This window comes from Diospyros lotus, chromosome 1 (genome assembly GCF_014633365.1).
Source record: "Diospyros lotus cultivar Yz01 chromosome 1, ASM1463336v1, whole genome shotgun sequence".
In the NCBI taxonomy this organism is placed as follows: domain Eukaryota; kingdom Viridiplantae; phylum Streptophyta; class Magnoliopsida; order Ericales; family Ebenaceae; genus Diospyros; species Diospyros lotus.
In genome coordinates, this window is record NC_068338.1 from 53,320,136 (window position 1) to 53,330,173 (window position 10,038).

Sequence of the window (10,038 nt, forward strand, 5' to 3'; positions counted from 1 at the left end):
CATTCAATTGGATATTTCTAAGGAAAACACTTCTTCAATTCAATGCTCTAATTCTTTCACTGTTGATTAGATTGTGTAATATCTAATTTAGAACATTTTATTTTATTGTTGGATGACTGTATTTTATTTTATTGTTGGGGTGATTGTATTTTATTTTGCATATTAGATGACTTTTATTATGTGTTGATTATTGAGGATATTCATATTTTAACAGGTTAAACGTGTTTTATTCGTGTTAATAGGTTTTTATTCGTGTTAACGTGTCGTGTCTGTTTAATAAGTGGGATAACGTATTGTGTCGTGTTAACGTGTCGTGTCTGTTTAATAAGTGTGTTACTGTGTCATGTCGTGTGTGATAAACGGGTTAAACAGGTTAACAGATGACACGACACGACACGTTTAATTAAATGGGTTAAACAGGTTAACAGGTGACACGACACGACACGTTTAATTAAACGGGTCGTGTCGTGTTACACGTTTAATAAACATGTCATGTTCGGGTTTAAGAAATTTGACACGATTATTAAACGTGTCGTGTTCGAGTTAGCCTGATATGTGTTATACGTGTGTTTTGACACGACACGATTATGACCCGCAAACCCGAATTGCCAACCCTACATACACTAGAGCCTAGAGGATAATGGACCCGCGTCTGAGGATGAAAAGAGAAGAATATGATTTTGAGTTGCGAAAACCATAACTATGCATGAACTGGCATAGGGTATGAAACCATGCACGCGAAGCCTGTTTGAGCCCATAAATAGATTTTTTGAGACGACAAACATGATGTGGGAAATCTAGATGAATGAATCCAAGAGGTTATTGCATGTAGACTTATTCATCAAGGTGATCATGAAGAAAGGCGTTGTTCACATCAAATTGTCAGATCTTCTAGCGATGTTGTAGTGCAATGAAAAGCACCAACCTAACTTTTGATGGTTTGATGACTGGACTAAATGTTTGAGTGTAGTCACTATAAGAAAACGTGCGTTTTGAGATGCATTTGGAGACAGATTTAGAGACATATTTTTTCCATTGTGTGATGGGTTCGGAGACCAGTTTTGGAGATGATTTTTGAGACAAATTAGAATCTGTCTCAAATTTTTAAAAAACAAAAAAATATTTTCTTCCAAAATTTTAAAATTAAACTTGATACACACAATATACAAACTAAATAAGAAATCATACATAAATATAAATTCATTACAATATAAATCCATGCATAAAATATATACACATCGTCCATGAATAGTAATTGAACAACCAAAAATCTATTCATGATAATAACATATCCTCCTAATGATCCGAAGGATTCTATGGCGGCCAAGATAAAGAAGGGTTCCAGAGTCTATCTTTAACAGCTAACAAGTGTTGGTATATGGGATCCACAGCTTCCCTAACAACTTGTTGAATCTGGTCCAGGAATGAGAATGACGACGGTGGCGATGGTAACAGTACATGATAGGAATGATTAACAAGGATAACATGAGCTTCTGACCCCATCCCATACACATGACCATTTTTCTTCCTACCTGTAATCTCCATCCATAATAATGTTTCATCAATAGCTGGTTATGAGGGTTGACGAGCGTCACTACCTTTTGATGGACCACCCGTCGATACATGTGATGATGCATCATATTAGCGCATCTAAAAGTCAGCCTGTAGTCATCATGGATACATGGAATAATTTGTATTAATAGACCAGTTAAATATAATAAGATATAATAATATACAACTAATGTATACTTACTTAAGTATCATCGGACCTCTTATTGACGAATCGCGAATTATCCTTTTTTCTATGCATAGCGAGGAATAACTCGGCCTGTGTGGGTAGGCAACTAAGTTGCATAGTTTGGAAGGGGAAAAAAAAATATATTGATGCAAACCATACTTATTTTTAAAAAGTAATTAATTAAAATGAAAATAATAAAAAACATCAAATTTTACCATTCTTCTCATGTGGTCGGATATAGGTATGGAGCAACATGGGTGCATAGTATCTTCAACATTTGAAACCTTATTTTTCTTGGCCTTTTCTGACTTATTCTTAAAATAATAATTTGTTAATATTTTAGGTGATTCAAAATGTATTTGATTATTGCATTTTATGTTTGCAATTGGGTTTCATGTGAATTTGCATTTCACTTATATTTGCATCTCATTTGGTTTTCTGCTGTATATACATTATGTTGGATATATACATTGGTGGGCTGAGTTTTATTAGCAACCTAGCCCAAGCTCTTATTTGGCCCATCTCTATTGCTTGGCCCAAGTCTCTAGCGCCCAAGTATATAAGGGCTTGTTCATGCCCTAACCTGCAGAAGCTTGCGATCTCTCTCTTTCTCGTTTGAAACCCTAAATCTGTAACCGACGGACTCATCGTGAATCATCTCTGTTCTTGGCAAGAATCGGCTTCAGGTATATGTATATCTCGGTGCAAATCGCCTATGGCGTGTGAGATTCGTTGGTAAGAAGCTTGTTTCGTTTCTGTTACTCGTTCTGAGATCGAGTTATATTTTTCGTTGTATCTTGCTTCTGTTTTGATTTCGATAGCTTTGTTTCTTCAGGGATTCGAATGTAATCTTGGTTGTGTAATCACCTATTCGTATAGTGGATTAACTAGAGGCAAAGCCTCTGCCGTGAATAGGATTCTTTCGAATTTGAACATGTATATGTTGTGTTCTTTATTTTTCTATTGTGTGCGTTATTGTGTGCGTGGTGTTGCGATGTTGTATTCTTTTTGATTTTGTTCAGATATTTGTTTTGGAGCTTGGTACTGTGGAATCTGGTTGTGTGTTTAGTTCACAGATTTCTCAACAAGTGGTATCAGAGCCCCTCGAGGGCGAACCAGATCCATTGGCGATCAGATCCGAGAACTCGATCTTGAAGGCGATCGGTAAGATCTGAAAGGTCGTGTCATTTTCGGAAGATTGGAGGCCGCAATCGATTATCCAATTCTGTAAGTATTTGGTATCCTTTGTTTTCTTTGCTCGGTGAGATATCTTGGATTGAATTTTTGATATCCTGTTCTGCTTGCTAATTTTGTTTATGAGATTTGTTCCTTGCTGTTGATTTCTTGAACTTAGTTAGGATTGTAACAAGCAGGTTTATTTTTTGTCATAATCCTTATTGTGTTCTTGAACTTGTTTTTAAATCAAGATAGGTTTTGAAGAGACAGTTTTGAAGTTTCTGGATTGGATTATTTCTTTCAATCATTAACTGTTGCTGCTGTTTCCTTTTGCTGCTGTTTTCTGTTGCTATTATTTTCATTTACTCTAGTTGTCGTTTCTGTTTACTTCTTGTTGCAAGTGTATATCTCTTGATTATTTTCTAAGAAATTAGTTAGGTTGATTGTATTGCTTAGTATTCTTGAATCTTTGCAATCTGATCCCTATACTGTTCTTGTGGCTGTGTTTTTCCTTCCTTGCTGTTTGTGTTCTGTGTACACTGTTCATCCTGTGTTATTCTTGTTCCATTTTGGGTTGCTGTTGGTCTTTTTTGTTTTCCTTGCAAGAACAGAACCAAAGATGGAACCTATGAAGATAGAAGTTGAAAAGTTCGATGGTCACAGTGACTTTGGGCTATGGCAGCAGAAAATGAAGGCCATTTTGGTATAAAATCGATGCTCAAAGGCATTGGTTGTGCCAAAGGATGAAAAGGATAAGAAGGATGCTATTCCCTCTGTGGAAAGCCAGGAAATGGATGAATTGGCTTATAGCCTTATCATCCTAAACCTAGATGACAAGGTACTACGACAGGTAAATGGTTTGAACACTAGTATGAACACTGCTGCAAAGGTATGGTCAAAACATGAGTCTCTTTATATGGTAAAATCTTTAACTAACAAAATTCATTTGAAAAGAAGATTGTTTGGTTTTAAAATGGATTCTTCAAAGTCTTTAGAAGAAAATTTAGATGACTTCAATGTAATTACCATAGGTCTTGATAACATAGATGAGGTAATATCTGTAACAGCTGGCGCTAGGCGGCGCCCATGCGTGCGCCTGTGCGCATGGCCAGGGCGCCAGGCGTGCGCCCTTGGCCATGCCATGTGGGTGGCCATGCGCCACCCACCCCTTCTCCTTTACTGCCACGTGGCAGCATATGGGAGACCCTTGGCCGCCCAATTTTTCTTCCCCTGGCCGAATTGCTCCCTCCTGGTGCCTATAAATAGCAGTGATTTCACTGCTGAAATGCTCTGTAATTTTTAACGCGTCGAAACTCTGCCATTGTGTGTACGCGAGGTATAAAAATGTTTTAAATTTATTTAATAATGCTATTTATGAATTAGTCGCATGTTTAGCTAAATTAATTAGCGATGTGTCGGTGATAATTAAAAATTGACTGCGCGTTTAATTAAATTATTTTTATTTTATAATTGTTTAGGAATTGGGACGTGAAATCGACACGCAGTTTGAGATTAACACGTGGTAAAGGTTTTAATATGCTTTGTGTGTAAATTTATTATGGCATGGCTTGCATTAGACTGTTGGAGAAGTGTTTAGGCATGGGGCTGTAGATTTGGACCGTGTGAGTCTCGAGATGGGGTCCTAAATGAAATCAGTGGGGCCACCAAAATCCAGTTTAGGGTGAGGTGGACAGGCCTGCATGCATGATACACTTCACATTATTCTATAATTGTCATGCATTTTAATTTACTGCAACTCATATTACCCTTACTGAGTCCCCGGGACTCACCCCTGTATTTTCCCACTAACCCAGCAGGTGGCTCGAGATCCGAGAAAGGAAAGGCGGTGTTGATAGAAGAGCCACCAGTTGGCAGCGACTGTTAATCGTGGGGGTGTGGGTTAACCCCAAATGTTAATAATGTAATGTAACTACTGTGTGTTAACTATGAGTGTCGGATATGGCTTAACCTGAAGTAAACCGGAACCTAGTTAAGGTTCCCACTATGAGTAATGTAACACCCCGCTTTTCTCTTACTGAGCGTGTCACTATGCTGGGGCCCAAAATATACATAATTTATTTTTCTCTTTCTTTCCCGGTACATAACTTAAACCTTAAGTACCGAGTCCCGAACAAAATCCCCAGCAAATTATTAAAAATGCGGAAGCGATAATCGAAACCTGATATGGTACATAATCAATTCACTTATATTATATCATAAAGAATTCGTACCATATATTACATCATATCTTTAATAGCCTTAATACATGAAGAATCTATAATATTCTAACAAGGCTAATCATTAATAAAGCATCAACTAAAACATCTCCGAGACAGCTTGCTGAATCGTTAGCCACGCCATCACGTGCCGTCATATCTCAACCTGCTCCCTGCCCTAACATCAAGTCTAAAAATGGAACGTGGAATGTTCCAGGGGCATAACCCATTAGAAGATGAAACTTCTAGTGAGGGTTCAAAACATATATATACGAATGTATGATGCAATAACATGAACAACATTTCTCCTTAATGTAACTTCTCAGGCCCACCAACTCGGCACGAAATCCTAGGCAAATCCCGAACCTCTGTAGGATAAGTCTAACGTTATTCCATCATTGCCCTAGGGGAATTATGGCTTCACTCTGGGGGTGACATCTCATTCCCATGCACAGATATCAATATAACAAATAATATCATGCCATGTAATTATCACGACTTTCAATGCAATATGACAAAAATGAACATTGCATTCATAAATAGCATGCATATAAACAATTATAAGTTTTTGTGAGAAAACCACTCATCAAATCATACTTAGGATAGAACAACTCACTTTATGAGATAAACTTGCATTTTCTCGAAAAGTGTACATCGTCTCGACATGCGTGCCCGCCTTGATTTTCGTGCCAACTCTCGAAAGTTGCACCAATCACATCATCTCGATCTCCTCAACCATAAAATAATATTTAATCACTAAATATCCTCAATCTTCCATTTATTTCCTTTTATTTCCTATTTTCCTTCATTTTTCTTCATTTTTCCTTCTAAAAATCTCAATAATTATATCGAGACTATTTCCTCAAATCTATCTTCACAACAATTCATAATATGCTATAAAATTCAAAGAAAAAATACTGGACTTATCCAGATGTTGTGTTTTCACGCAAAACGAGGCTCTTTTGTGCAGAAACCGAGACATCGGGAACCCCAACTTCAAAACTTTTTGCACAAACTTCCATAAAATAATTTTCCCGAATATCTAGGATTTTCACGGATTTTTAGGCCCTTGCAAGCGCCCCCACGCGCTAACGCGTGGCTCTACGCATGAAGGTCACGCGTCGGCTTTCTTCTCCGGCATCGGCGATGCTGGTTTCTTCTACCAGCTTCTTCCTCTCCTTGAATCAATCACCATGGGCTATCTTGATGCCCCAAAGGACCACCGGATGGGGTCCAACCGAAGGCTTAAAGCCTCGGTCGAAACCACCGCCTCCCATCTCCGGCGAGGCCCGAAACCCCATCAAAACTGCTCCAAAATGCCTCAAAGATTCCAGAATACTTCTACCTCTTATGGGCTTCAAAAGCCCCTTATTTTGGACGACCAATTCGTTCAATAATTGGGTCGATTTGAAGCTCCATTTCCTTCAACTTTCGGCCACCATGGATGCCTATTTATAGGCCATTTCGATGCTTCAAACGCCCTTGGCCACTCAACCCACTGTCTTAAGAAGGTTTACCTACCCTAGATCGACCTCGAGGTGCCCTTATCCGATCACAAAAGCGAGTTACAGGCGTGCACCACTTTGGCCAACTTTCGGCCACTTTTCTTACTTTTTCGGCCACCATGATGGTTGTTGTCAGCCAGGCCTTTACAAAAGTTGGTCCTACGACCACCCTTGTGCTAGCCCAGTGCCCAATTTCGGCCATGGCCGACCGGTCAGATTTGCCCATGCTAGCCATTTTCGAAAAATTGCATTTTGGCTCCTAGACTTTTGGTATTCTCTTTTTGGCCCTTTTCTACTTAGTCCCTGAACTTTTGATAAATGTTTTCAAGACCCTCAAGTCCTGAAACATCAATTTGACCCTTGAGGATTCCGAAAAAATATCGTTTCGACCTCCCTCTAGAAATTTTCAAAAACTACACTTAGGCCCGAATCTTCGTTTTGGTCTCAAACCTTCTCGTTTCTTCCTGAAACCACTGAAGGTTTGTTTGTTATGAAAAACCGAAGCCTCCTCAAGCTTCCGTTGACTTCCGAGAAGTCATCTATAATAATTCGGTATTGCAGCCTAAATGGCAGCTGTATTTTTGCTGTACCGAAAACTGTTCCTGATCCAATTTATTTCAGCACCATAAATCCTATCTTGGGGTGGTCATTAACGTCACATCATTTTATTTTGGCATCTCGGCTCCAGGGCACTCCCGGTAGTTGATTTGGTCAATTTTTCGGGCTATTCAGATACCAATTTTCTCTGAAATCCCATTTCTCTAATAAATTGCTTATTTTTAATTAACCCAAATTTCTCGGGTATTACAAGTAAACCCAGTAGGGTAGGGAACTTGTACTTGTCGGCTACAGTCGAAAACTGAGATATGTTTAATTATGTTTGGTGGTTGAAGTAATTTATGAGACTTGATGGTATTTGTTTGAAATTGGATTTATGCTCTAAGGGCCTAATCAGGTACGAGGCTTGGGTGAGTTTTCGCTGTCATAGCAATTGACTCTCGAGTTCTCGTCCGGTCGAAAGCGACGAAGCCTGGACCCCACCCAAGGCGCCCATATTATTTAAAAGTTTTATATTGGCAGGGGAATAGTCGTCCTTCGGTGCGGGCCCATATTATAATGCGTGTCATGGTGGCACCCGTTAGTGGGGGCCGGGGCGTCACAATATCAGATGAAAATCAAGTAATTGTTCTGTTAAATTCTGTGCCAGAATCCTATAAAGATTTAAGAACTGCAATAGAATATGGTAGAACTTCTCTAACTCTAGAAGATGTCTTATCAGCCCTAAGATCTAGAGACCTTGAAACTAAGAGTGAACAAAAATCTAGTTTAGGTGAAGATCTATATGTTAAGGATAAGTCAAATAAGAAATCTTATTCTAGAGGAAAGGGTGAGCCTAAGTCTAAGAGTAAAGAGAATTCTAAACTGGTGACTTGTTGGTTTTGTAAGAAAGAAGGTCATCTTAGGAGAAACTGTCATTCGAGGCAGAAAGAAAATAAGAAAGAAAATGTAAATCTCTTAGGGGGATGTGAGAGTGGGGATGGGCAATTTATTTTTGGACTCTAGGCATGTAAAGGCTAGGGCACATTGGTCATGAGAGGGCTGTTAGAGTTAAGCATGTTAGGTATGATTGGATTCGGATAGGTTGATAACCTAGTGTTTTTTGGAATCCTGTGGGTTGTGTAAATCCCAATAGATGCCTTGTGTTATGGGTGGATCCCATGGATGCCTGAGGAATGGGTAAATCCCATTGTTGGCATGTTGCTTTCTCTTATTGTGGGGTTTTCCCAAGTCCTTGTTTTCTGTCAAGGGCCTAATAATTTGTCTTTCCTTTGTTGATAAATATTCTGTAAAGATTTTGGGAATTCTTTCTTAGGTGTAAAAATGTTTTTTTTGAGAAGTCTAAGAAGTGGAAAGTCTTTGAATATTGAATAGGAAAGAGAATTGAGTTTGAAGAGCTGATGTAGGTCTAGAAGTTGATATGTGCCTAGTCTTGTAGAGTTAGACAAACCTAAACAAACTGATAGTGTTTAGTTTGAGGTGGAAATTTGTTAGTCTTAAGGTGGAACCTTAGGAAATTTTCGAATCTAATGAAAGTCCTAGTGTTAGTCCTAATGTCTTGTTCATAGAAGTCTTGATAGAGGTTTCTGTTGTCCATGGTGAGGTATGTATTAGTCAAGTTGGTCTCAAGTCAAAAGTTTGAGCAAGCTTGGTCGTTGCTCAATGTGCTCCCAATGTAGTTGGGAGAGTTGCAAAGGTCTTTGGTCAAGTCCACTATCAATCCATTCTTGAATCAAGGTGGAATTTGTTAATATTTTAGGTGATTCAAAATGTATTTTATTATTGCATTTTATGTTTGCAATTGGGTTTCATGTGAATTTGCATTTCACTTATATTTGCATCTCATTTGGTTATCTATTGTATATACATTATGTTGGATATATACATTGGTGGGCCGAGTTTTGTTAGCAGCCCAGCCCAAGCTCTCATTTGGCCCATCTCTATTGCTTGGCTCAAGTCTCTAGTGCCCAAGTATATAAGGGCTTGTTCATGCCCTAACCTGCAGAAGCTTGCGATCTATCTATCTTTCTCTCGTTTGAAACCCTAAATCTGTAACCGACGGACTCATCGTGAATCATCTCTGTTCTTGGCAAGAATCGACTTTAGGTATATGTATATCTCAGTGCAAATCGCCTATGGCGTGTGAGATTGGTTGGTAAGAAGCTTGTTTCGTTTCTATTACTCGTTCTGAGATTGAGTTGTATTTTTCGTTGTATCTTGCTTCTGTTTTGATTCCGATAGCTTTGTTTCTTGAGGAATTCAGATGTAATCTTGGTTGTGTAATCACCTACTCATATAGTGGATTAACTAGAGGCAGAGCCTCTGCCGTGAGTAGGATTCTTTCGAATCCGAACACGTATATGCTGTGTTCTTTATTTTTTTGTTGTGTGCGTGGTGTTGCAGTGTTGTATTCTTTTTGATTTTGTTTAGATATTTGTTTTGGAGCTTGGTACTGTGGAATCTGGTTGTGTGTTTAGTTCACAGATTTCTCAACATAATTAAAATCCATATTCTCTATTGACTTTTTAATCATGAAGATAATTATAAAGGGCATACCAAACAAATCTTTATTGTTCCAAACTAATCAAGTGTGTTGTCAAGTTATGGTGATGATAGATTTTTTAAGTGATACATTGATTATAAAGTTAACTTATAAATATATTTAACATGATTTATATTATTATTAATAAATTTAATTTTATTCTAAATATGTGAACAAAGTTGCAAATGAGCCAAGCCCCATAAAAACTTAGGCTTGTTCATTAAGAATTTTATTTTTGTCAAGGAAAATGTGTTAACAGGAGTAATTCTATCTCAATATGTTTCAACCTCTTAGCAATTAGCA

General features: G+C 38.2%; 1 long non-coding RNA gene across 1 annotated transcript; it reads right to left on the reverse strand.

Moving 5' to 3' along the window:
* Positions 1-1,215: 1,215 nt before the first annotated feature.
* Positions 1,216-3,447, reverse strand: LOC127788636 (uncharacterized). Its single transcript, XR_008020438.1, has 3 exons — positions 1,954-3,447; positions 1,754-1,828; positions 1,216-1,662 (listed from the first exon to the last, which is right to left on the reverse strand). It is a non-coding gene; the product is annotated as an uncharacterized LOC127788636 (long non-coding RNA).
* Positions 3,448-10,038: the final 6,591 nt, after the last annotated feature.